This window comes from Silene latifolia, chromosome 5 (assembly GCF_048544455.1).
Source record: "Silene latifolia isolate original U9 population chromosome 5, ASM4854445v1, whole genome shotgun sequence".
NCBI classification, from domain to species: Eukaryota; Viridiplantae; Streptophyta; class Magnoliopsida; order Caryophyllales; family Caryophyllaceae; genus Silene; species Silene latifolia.
Window position 1 is genome coordinate 23355756 of NC_133530.1, and position 10340 is coordinate 23366095.

Consider the following 10340-nt stretch of genomic DNA (forward strand, 5'->3'; position numbering starts at 1 on the left):
TTGGGGAAATATTTTGGATGAAATTAGGGTTAACAGTGAAAGGGGGGAAGTGAATGAAGAGATAACAGGTTGATTCACAATTAGAAACACGCGGGGGCAAATATGTCATTTTACACAGTTTTTCACCTGAAAATGGGATGGGGTGCAATTTTTAACCTGAGCCATTAACGTGGGTGTAATTTAAAAAAAAAATTTGACGTGGGAGTTAATGTAAAAATGTGTATTTGACGTGGGTGTAATTGATAATTTACTCTAAAATGAATAGGAGGGAGTAATAACTTAACTAGTTTAAAACCCGTGCAAAATTGCACGGGTATATATAAAATAGTATTTAGATTTTGGTCTCAAAATTATTCTAAAGAAGTTTTAACCACTTATATAAGAGTGTGTACCGAATATATATATGAAAATAATGAATCTTGTGATGTCAATGAAAAAAAGATAACCATTTATTAGCAATGAATGAATAATATTTTATAAAAATGGACCATCACACGTGTCGTCTTATATTATAATTCGTGCAAAAAGAAAAAATAGTAGATGACACTTGAACAACATGCAATTATTTTGGTTAAAATTGATAAACATTGGTACTTATTAAGCTAAGGTTGTCATAAAATAACACAAAATTAACAATGTAAAACGTGATGGATTAATTTAAGCTTTAGACTAAGAGTCTTCTCAATTTGTCGAAGCCGCCAGCCCTGCTCACTCTCCGAGACCTGACAATCAAGCATAAAGAATTATGTAAGATTGAGTGAGCTTATGTACCAAACGCGGTTAAGTAAATACTCCACGGCTCTATTACTTCTATATACTCCGTATGTCAACTTTGGCATAGACTCAACTCACTCAAGTAGGAATGTAGGGTTACTCAATTACCTCACGAGTGTTTGGCGTTCCTTTGAAAACTCTGAAGTTTAGGTTTGAATTGATTAGTAAGTACTTGTATCACAAACATTTTGAATTGCTGAATTGCTCTGCAGAGTTATATGAAGAATATGAATCAGACACTACATCTAAATTTAACAGAGTATCATAATCTTTTACACATACAGAAATCTAATCTAATCATCGTCAAAAGAGCACCCAAACTTTAAGAACAATGATCCTAAGAAAGCTAGAATTGCAAGAAAACCTTCTAAAAGAAATGTAAGTCAGATAAAGAAAATATAAACTCAATAAAGACAAAAATTTCAACCTTATAATACTCATCAGTGTTTTTCATAAAAGAGAATAAACAAAGCCCTATAGGAGGGAGGGGTTGGTGTAAACAAAGCCCTGAACATTTTAACAAAGATTGCTTAGTACGCCATAAACATGTTCTATCAAAATTAATGGTAAGAAGGAAAGCAGTTTGTGCTAATTTATATACTAAGATAAAATTACATTATTTTTAACAATGTGAAAACATTTAGGAGTACTCGATGCACAAAAATAACATAATACAACGTACTAAATACGGAGTACTTGTTTAAAAGACCATCATATATACCAATAACTGAGTGATAGAGAAGGAGTATTCAGCATTTTGAGGTCCATTCAGCAATTAAAATTCAGCATATAAGGTAATAATTAGATGACCCTACTATTAAAACGACCATCGTGCCAGTAAAATTTCATTCTGAGGTCCTCCAACACAGTAAGTAAAACATGAAAACTGGATTTTGGTGTAATCAAATTTGAACACAAATGTGGGAAATAAAACCACGATGCAAGCAAATTTGAAATGGAAAATTTAATGACGATTAGAATTCGGAAGGTTAACCTAACATAATACCCTGTTGTATCATACCTAGAAACCGGACTGTTATTCGACTTGAGAATTAGATGGAGTTTATAAACTCGGAAAAGTAGAAGATATCAGTTATTGAATTGGTACATTATTAGAATGTGAATTTAATGAGGATATCAGCTAATGAACTCTACATAAGATGGTAGTGGGAGTTTTATTTACACCTCAATTGGTAAAATTCACCTACTGAATAGAACAGGCATAACAAAAACACTAACTCCTATGGACTAAAATATGAAAAGCTATAAAAATGATCGCAAGTAAGAACACATAAGCTGAAAATCAAGTGACCCCCATTTGTTGGAAGATTTGTTGCTCAGGCTTGATCTCATATTTCCTTATAGATGGCTACATTTGATTGAAATTTGGTCATCTCGACTCAGAAATAAGTAGCTCGACATCAAAAACTTACTATCTTGAAAGACAATAAATGAATATAGAGCATAACCAATGTGTCTTCAGTGCAACAATTTGACCTCGCAGATCCGTTAAAAACAATTTATCAACTTCTCTAAAGCCTCATTGATCTTGAGGATATAGATGAATATACAGTAATAGTTCACTGATCTTGCGAATTTTTATCAACTTCTCTAAAGCCTCTGATTTATTTATTTGATATGGATTATGGACCTAAAGCTAAATCAAGTGCTTTATTATTTGGTTAGTTGCTATGTAAGACAAACCGGTTTTAAAAACCCCTTGTTTGTTTGAAAGAGTATAGCTAATGTAGGTCGTATAACAACATGACGAAATATTGCAAATGAAATCAAGTCACAAGCAAGCGAATTGCATGAAAATCAACAAATATTAAAACTAATTTGTCACAAGCAAGCCTCAGCATCCATTACAATATTGTAAATGATATTAAGTCTACACACTATCAAACATAGAAGATAGTCGGATATGGATCAATATTTCAAACTGTGAAATTACAGTCTAAAATCAATTAAATAACCATTAAAAAACAGTATGGGATGTTGAATTTACCAAATGCCGTAGAAGGTTCGAAGCCCAGCCTCAAGAACATCGTCTTCCATCAGTTAGGAGCCAAAGTCTTCAAATTGGAGTTCATTCTTATTCTGTTAATTTATCAAACAATTAGAATGCACAAAAATGCACTCCCTCCGGTCCCGTCAATTGTAGTCCATTCCTTTTGGTATAAAGACCAAGGAAATAGGAGCGGACCAATTACTAAATGACAAGTGTAATAAATTGAGTGTGAATGATCAAATTGCTCTTCATGTTCATTATTAAAATAGAAAGTACAACAATTTACCGAGACACCCAAAATGAGAAAGGACAACAAATAAGACAGAGGGAGTATTCAAGCAAAGTAATAGTGGGTGTCAGGGCTGCACCACAACACAAGTTTTCATTTTGTTGGCGTGTATAAAATATAAAAGTGTATTCAAGTAAATGAATAGAAATAGATGAGAAAATAGTAGAGCAAATAATTAAAAAAAATAGTTACCTGTGAATATACAACTACAGGGTAAATGAGTAATTGATGATCATGATGAGCCGATAATGAGTAGCTTGAGGCAAAGTCACTCTTTGATGACGAATCTTCCATCTTGTCCGATTTCTATATAGAGTAATTCAATATTTACCCTAATGATGAAAAAAAATGAGTGCATGGAATAATTTGCTTAGTTTGGTTTACACACAGTAACGAATTATCTACCTTGCCCGATGAAACTCTTAACTATAAAAGATAACATGATGCTAATTAATTACCTGTTTGATTGTAAATTGTGATCTATAGAAACATGATAAACTGTTGCAAATTGCTTCCTCAACCGATATAAATCATGTAGAACATGAAGGGTGTAGATGATGGAGAAACCGAATATGAAGAGAAGTGAACGGCTGAGCAGTTGAGGATAATCGTTGCACAATAATGCGAAGAGGAAGTCAGAGACGGATTTAAGAAAGGTTGCAGTATTAGAATTAGGGTTAGAGTTAAGAAAATAGTGTTAGGTGGGAAATCGTTGCACAGTAATGCGACACGTGTACAATAGAATATCTAGTGGTTTTTCTATTATACTTTTAAGTAGTTTAAAACCCGTGCAAAGTAGCACGGGTATATATAAAACAGTATTTTAATTTAGTTTCAAAATTATTCTTGAGAAAGTTCAAGGACTTAGATATTAGTATGTATGGAACAATGAAATATTGTATTCCCTAGATGTCAATGACGGTACATGTAAAATACTACAATTCAGTTTATTTCGCGAACCATTTCAATTTGAATCTTCACCTACAAATCGTTTACTGTATATCTTAATCCAAATACAAACATCTCATGGATAGTTGTGTACATAAAACGCCACCAGATGAGAAACTTCAAGCAAAAAATAAGACAAAAGCATGTTTTAGCCGACGATTTACAGCAATTACAAAAACCTCAACTATCAATGTAAAATACGACTATTAAGTACTACGAAGTATATTACATTTGCCTGCTTTATAATACCAACGTGAGATCTTGTGTTTATCAATGCCCAACTAAAATTTATCAAAACTATATTGCAGCATCTATTGACAATGCAACAAATGTAAATTTACACAAACTCAATAAAAAGTAAAGGATTATTCAAACCAGAATAACTAAATTGAATGTCAAATGGTAGACAGGAATGTGCAAATGTGCAAATGTTTAATCCCCCTTAAACTAAAAGAATAAGAAATCTCTAAAGTTTTCCCGCCTAAATGAATTAGGCTATAAATGGACTTCATAACATCATATCTACAATTGGGTCCTCTTGATTAATTTCGACTTAAGTTATAAATGGGCTTCATAATGTCATATCTATAACTGGACCATGCTGCTTAATTTCATACAATAAATAATTTCTATATACCATTTAAAAAAAGGTTAATATTCTTTTAATTTGCATATACATATTAACGGATATTCTTATTTTGTTACATACATGAAATTGCACTAATTATATGTACAATGTGATATAAATATTTTTTACTTATGATATATTTTTTTACACTTTAACTTAATATCCATCTTTACTCCATACTATATGAAAACTTAAATTTTGATTACTTTTTTTTTAATTGTTTATATAACGCCTTCAGGATATAGTGATATAATTAAAAACAACGTTTTATTAAAACAAAGTTAATAAAATAATTATAGTACACCGACAATCTTATACGGAGTAAAAAGTGTTGAACAATCTCTTTTCTAGCTCTTAATACAAAATTATTAATAATAATTTTATAATTAAATTTCAAATGGAGTTAAATATCAATAGTATAATTATTAAATTCTTTAATAATCCTATCTAAAAAACCGCGCATTTGCGCGGGATCTATACTTGTTATACTTAACTATTAATAGCGGCGAAGTCTGTGCGCAGATAAAAAAAGAGTTTAGACTGCTATATATGGTGCTTGTTCAAGAAGCTTGTATGGATTAAGAAAATACTCATTGTACTGTGTTCCAATCATTTGTTTCATATTAGATTAAAACACCCCCATAAAAATATAAAAGTAAACATGATTTGAACGGTAAGAGACTAAGAGTAGTTCTCTAAGCGCTGCACAAGCGGCAATTTTCTTCATTACAGTTGATAAATTATGCTATTAAGGATATTTTACACAATAAGGCAACATCCAATGACACCCAAATATAATCATTAAATTACATGGAATAGGCCAAAAAGAACTCTGGACTAATATTAACTTAACTCAAACTCATCCTTGACCTCTGGGCCTGAGAGTATTGATGAATCAACTTAAACAGGATGCGCATGAAATTGTCCCACCATTGTTGTAATGTTGTGTATAGCTAGCAATCTGGCATTAGTATTGAATGTTCTACAAAATCATAAAAGAAGGAAATCTTGCACATTTCCATGGCGTAAACTATGAACCGAGTGTATAATTGCAAAAGAAATAAGCGCAAGCTGCAAAATTGAGACATGAAGTGTTTAATTCTCTTAATAAAAATAAGCTCTTGAAATAATGTCTTACTAAAAATGTGTAGCAACAAACATTAGGAAAAATTCGACAACAAAATCTGTAAAATGTTAATTAAGTCACTATGTGAAATTCGCATATGGTGTCACAAAATCTGCATTTTTGCATGATCAAAATAAAGATATTCCCAAAAAACTTTTAAAAGTATAAAGTCTAATAGAATTTGCAGATATATAAAACTTAAATTGAACAAAACTTTCCCTTAATAATCCACACATAACCCAGTTAATATTGCCAATCTTTTTAAAGACGTCCATGTATATAATAGTTGAGTGCAAAAGTAAGTCCTAAGGAGAGTACTGGAGAATTGAACACTTCTCCTACAAAGATAAAGAATAATACATAGAACATGACGATTGCAACAAAATTATCATACTATAGAGATGCATAAACAGGATGTTCGATTGCAGAGCTACTCATTAAAGAAGATCAAGCATTATTACCAAGGAATATAGTTAATTAAATCTTATAATCCAAATTAAGAGCGAAAGTTACATAGGCTAGGGTAAAAAAAATAGAAATAGAATACTCCCTCCGTCCAAACTCCATAAAGCTAAAGACTACCATAAAGCTAAAGACTACGGAATATGTGTAAATTATAAATGCAAGAGCTAACGTGTTTCATAAAACGGTGTATAAGAGCATCCACAATGGTAAACTAGTTGCTACTAGCTTACCTTTGCCACATCAACTTTTTAAGCCACAACAATTTCAAGCTACAATTTGCTCCAATGGTTAAGCTAATTTACTAGTAGCTTAAAATTGAACTCACTTAACACACCCTCTATTTTTCTATTGGCTACATTCTTCTTGTAGGACCATTTGAGCTACTAGCTCCATGGAGCTACTAGCTCAATTTAAGCTAGTTTATGTAGAGTGCTCCAATGGTTAAGCAAGTAGCTTGAAATCTTTTTTATTTGCAAGCAAGTCCTTTTAAGTAACCATTGGAGATGCTCTAATTTGGTGTTTGGAGTGGAAAATTAGGAGAGACAGAAGTATGAAAGTTTGACTCTTGAGTTCACTGTATTGTTTAGGAAGTAGTATTATTATGGTAAAACATTTGTCCTATATGCTCAAGTGGGATGATATTTGGCCGTTTCAACGTTAAAACGGATCTATTAGGCGGAAACTTTTTCATCCATGAGCTAACGTGTTTCATAAAACGGTGTATAATTTGGTGAAATCTAATCATAAAAGATGCATCAGAAAATTAATGTTGGATACTTACATACCAATTCCCAAATCTAATCACTATTTTAAGAACCGAAATCCCAATAAATCTACAATGGTATAAAACACAAAGGTTAGTAAGGATATCTATACTACAAAGTTGTACAAAAGTTAGTAAGGATATCTATATTACTATCAGACCTTAGATTTGCCAAATTCCACAGATTAACTCTGTTGTGTAATTTGTTCATTTTCGCATTAAACTTTTCTAAAAGGTGAGAATTGAAATGGCAGACTATCTGTAGATATATTTTGTAAAATTAAATTTCGAAAAACTTAGGAAACATTAAAATGATAAAATGTCGGAGAACCGTATTCAAAATCATTCCTTGAATATGCGATAAAATCAGATAACTTCGAAGGCTAACTAACCTTATGTAATCTCAATCAAAATCATAGCCTCAATTATGCTATCATCATGGGACTAAATAATCAAACCTACATCCAAATCCAAAAATTAGAATGTAATTAAGATTAATATACTCAGTTTTGTAAGCGATTATAGTTTAACGAATTTAAAGGGTAAGTAGTGAATTTACAGGAAATAGAGCAACTTTACCTTTAATTTTGGGCAAAACAATTAATCAGAACCGAATTTATCAACATCAATTAATAATCCATCTTCTTCGATAGATAATTACACTTGGATGTAACTTTGAGAAGGATAGAAGATTGTTGAATGATCACCGTCAATGGTAGAAATTTGGTTTAGCTGGATACATCATACACGAGGAAGGCGACGACTAAAAAGTTGGATGGAGATTTTTCTTTTAAAAATAGGGTTGACTAGTGTTTTTAGTTGAGCGGGAAAATTAGTATGGAGTGGTTCTTGTTTTATAATTTAAGTATAGATAGATATAGATAGATAGATATAGATAGATATAGATAATAGGAAACAATAATTTGAGTAATATTTTGGATCACAATAATCCAACAGTTTTGACTGCTATTAACAATGTTGGAAATTTGGTATGAAAGGTGTTACTGACATCAGGGGCCTCTAATACCCTGGGCGACCACGGGCGGCGGAATCGGGCCTCCAGTTTTGGCCACTGAATTTATAAACTTTACCGATGAAAATCAATACAAAACTCGATGTGTAAAACACTTATACATTCATATTTAGGGCCTCATCTTTTGATGGTGTACCGGACCTTCATTTACTTTAAGACACCCCTGACTGATATATATCAGGAAGAAATGAGGGCCTGACTGATATAAATCAGGAAGAAATGAGGGGGTAAACATGGTATTATGGTATTTGAGGGGACGGTTTCACAGGATGATTCATGTTAACCGGTAACAAACCATTTTGTGATTAAGGCTCTTATGTTGTTGTACCAGAGAACTGTTGTGTTCCCCACTTTACTTAGGTCGTGTTTCGGCTGAGATGAGTTGAACAAGGCCGCAGTCATAATATGAGAAGCCGCTGCATTTGACTTGTGAAAAGGAAGCATAGGTTATTTATGCAGTGACGACCGCGAATAAGCAGCAATGAACGATTTTGCAACAAGACTGAAGTTGATTTGAGTTAGGGAAAACCTCGTGTAAAATATACTGGAAAAGATCCGGATTCCTTGCAAGCAAAACAACATTGGGTAGTGATTGAAATCTGATGTTTTTGTATATTTGGATTTGTAGTTGATTATTGCCTTACCCTTTGTTTCGTTCAGTTTTCTAGTTGATTCAATTGTGCTACCCTACATTATAATTGTTGTTGTGAAGTGTGGGACTTACGCGAAAATAATTCACTACACCAACCTCTAAATCACTGACCAATAAAAATTTTGATTTTTGTAAAAATGGATCTGTTGCTTTTCTTGTTTGGTTGTGTTCACAGAACCAATTTGCTTTTCGTTTGATAATGAACCAATTTACTCTTTTGGACATAGTTTTCTCTTCTCTTGTTGGTTCATAATAGCGAGTAATAAACAAGAATTGGTTTCACTACTGCTTTTTAGCAAAGAATGCTTAAGTAAGAAAAATAAGCTACTCATTATACGTCGGATTATATAGTGATTATTACTTCTTTATGATATGTTTGTTCTACCTATTGAATTTAAATGTAGAAATGTTTAAGTTTGTGTGAAATTGGAGTTTTTAATTTTATGTTGTTTAGTTGGGATGTTAGAAATTTGATATTATGATGTTTATGAGAGTAATTATGCTTAAATTTGTTTAAATTAGTTTAATTAATGTTGCGATTTACTTAGTTAATTAATGTTTGATTGACTTAAGTAGTTAGCTTACTTAAGTATAATTATAAGGAAGTTATTTTTCTTATTGCTAATGAGTTCATTTATGTCTTTTTTTTTATCCTAAGTTGTATTTCTCTTTTTATATAGAACAATAATGAAAAGGGTGGAACGATAATGGATGTATGAAATGGTGGATGATAGAAAGATGGTTAAGTATGAATATGTAGTTGGGGGTGAATAGTTTTATAGCATATGTTAAAACCCAAGATGAATTTAGTCATTCACAACTCATTAGATGTCCATGTGTCAAGTTTGTGGTGCACGAACATCTTTTTAGGAACGCTTTCACGGGGAACTATTATGAATGGGTGTCATGGTGAGCCTTTTTATTTTACAATACCCAACAATGAATCAAACACCTACGCTTCCCTTGGCGGATCATATCGAGACATGGTAATAGATGGTTTAGGAGGCACTACGTTAGACCTTTTGGAGGAACCTCCTATCGGTGAAGAAGAAACTCCACACCCTCAATTGAAGAGTTTTTTTGACATGTTAGAGGCAGCGGAGATGCCTTTGTATAAGGGGAGAGATATGTCAGTGTTACAAGCAACTACAAGGCTTATTAACATAAAATGTGAGGATAGCTATTAGCTATGTTATTATTTTAACTTGTTCTTTTTTGGGATAATGTAGGAAGATTATTTAACAAGGGTACGTGACCATAAAAGTAAAGGAGAGTCGGTAGATCCTAATGCCATTTGGTTTGATTTGAATAACGGATTCGTAAAGGGTGAAGTTTTTGGTTTGGGAACGGCCTCCCCAATGTATTACACTCAAACCCCATCTACTTCTAGAAGAGGTAAGTCTTCCGCCTCCCAAACTTATCTTCTCGGTATTCTAATTCAAGCAATGGAGGCACGTAAAAGAGAGGCCGAGGAGTTTAGGAAGTTTAGAGAGGAAGCAATTCAAAGAGAAGAGCTAATCTTGAAAAATCAAGAAGAATTGAAGCAACAACACTTGAAAAGTCAAAAAGAATTGAAGCAACAACAATTGAGAAGTCAAGAAGAAACTTTGCGAAGTCAAGAGGAAATAAGACGACAAATTAAAACCTTGAC

At 32.4% G+C, this 10340-nt stretch overlaps 1 long non-coding RNA gene across 1 annotated transcript; it reads right to left on the reverse strand.

The window, feature by feature from the left end:
- Positions 1–499: 499 nt before the first annotated feature.
- Positions 500–2900, reverse strand: LOC141655993 (uncharacterized). The gene is made up of 3 exons (XR_012548278.1): positions 2783–2900; positions 883–980; positions 500–722 (listed from the first exon to the last, which is right to left on the reverse strand). It is a non-coding gene; the product is annotated as an uncharacterized LOC141655993 (long non-coding RNA).
- Between the last annotated feature and the right edge of the window lie 7440 nt (positions 2901–10340).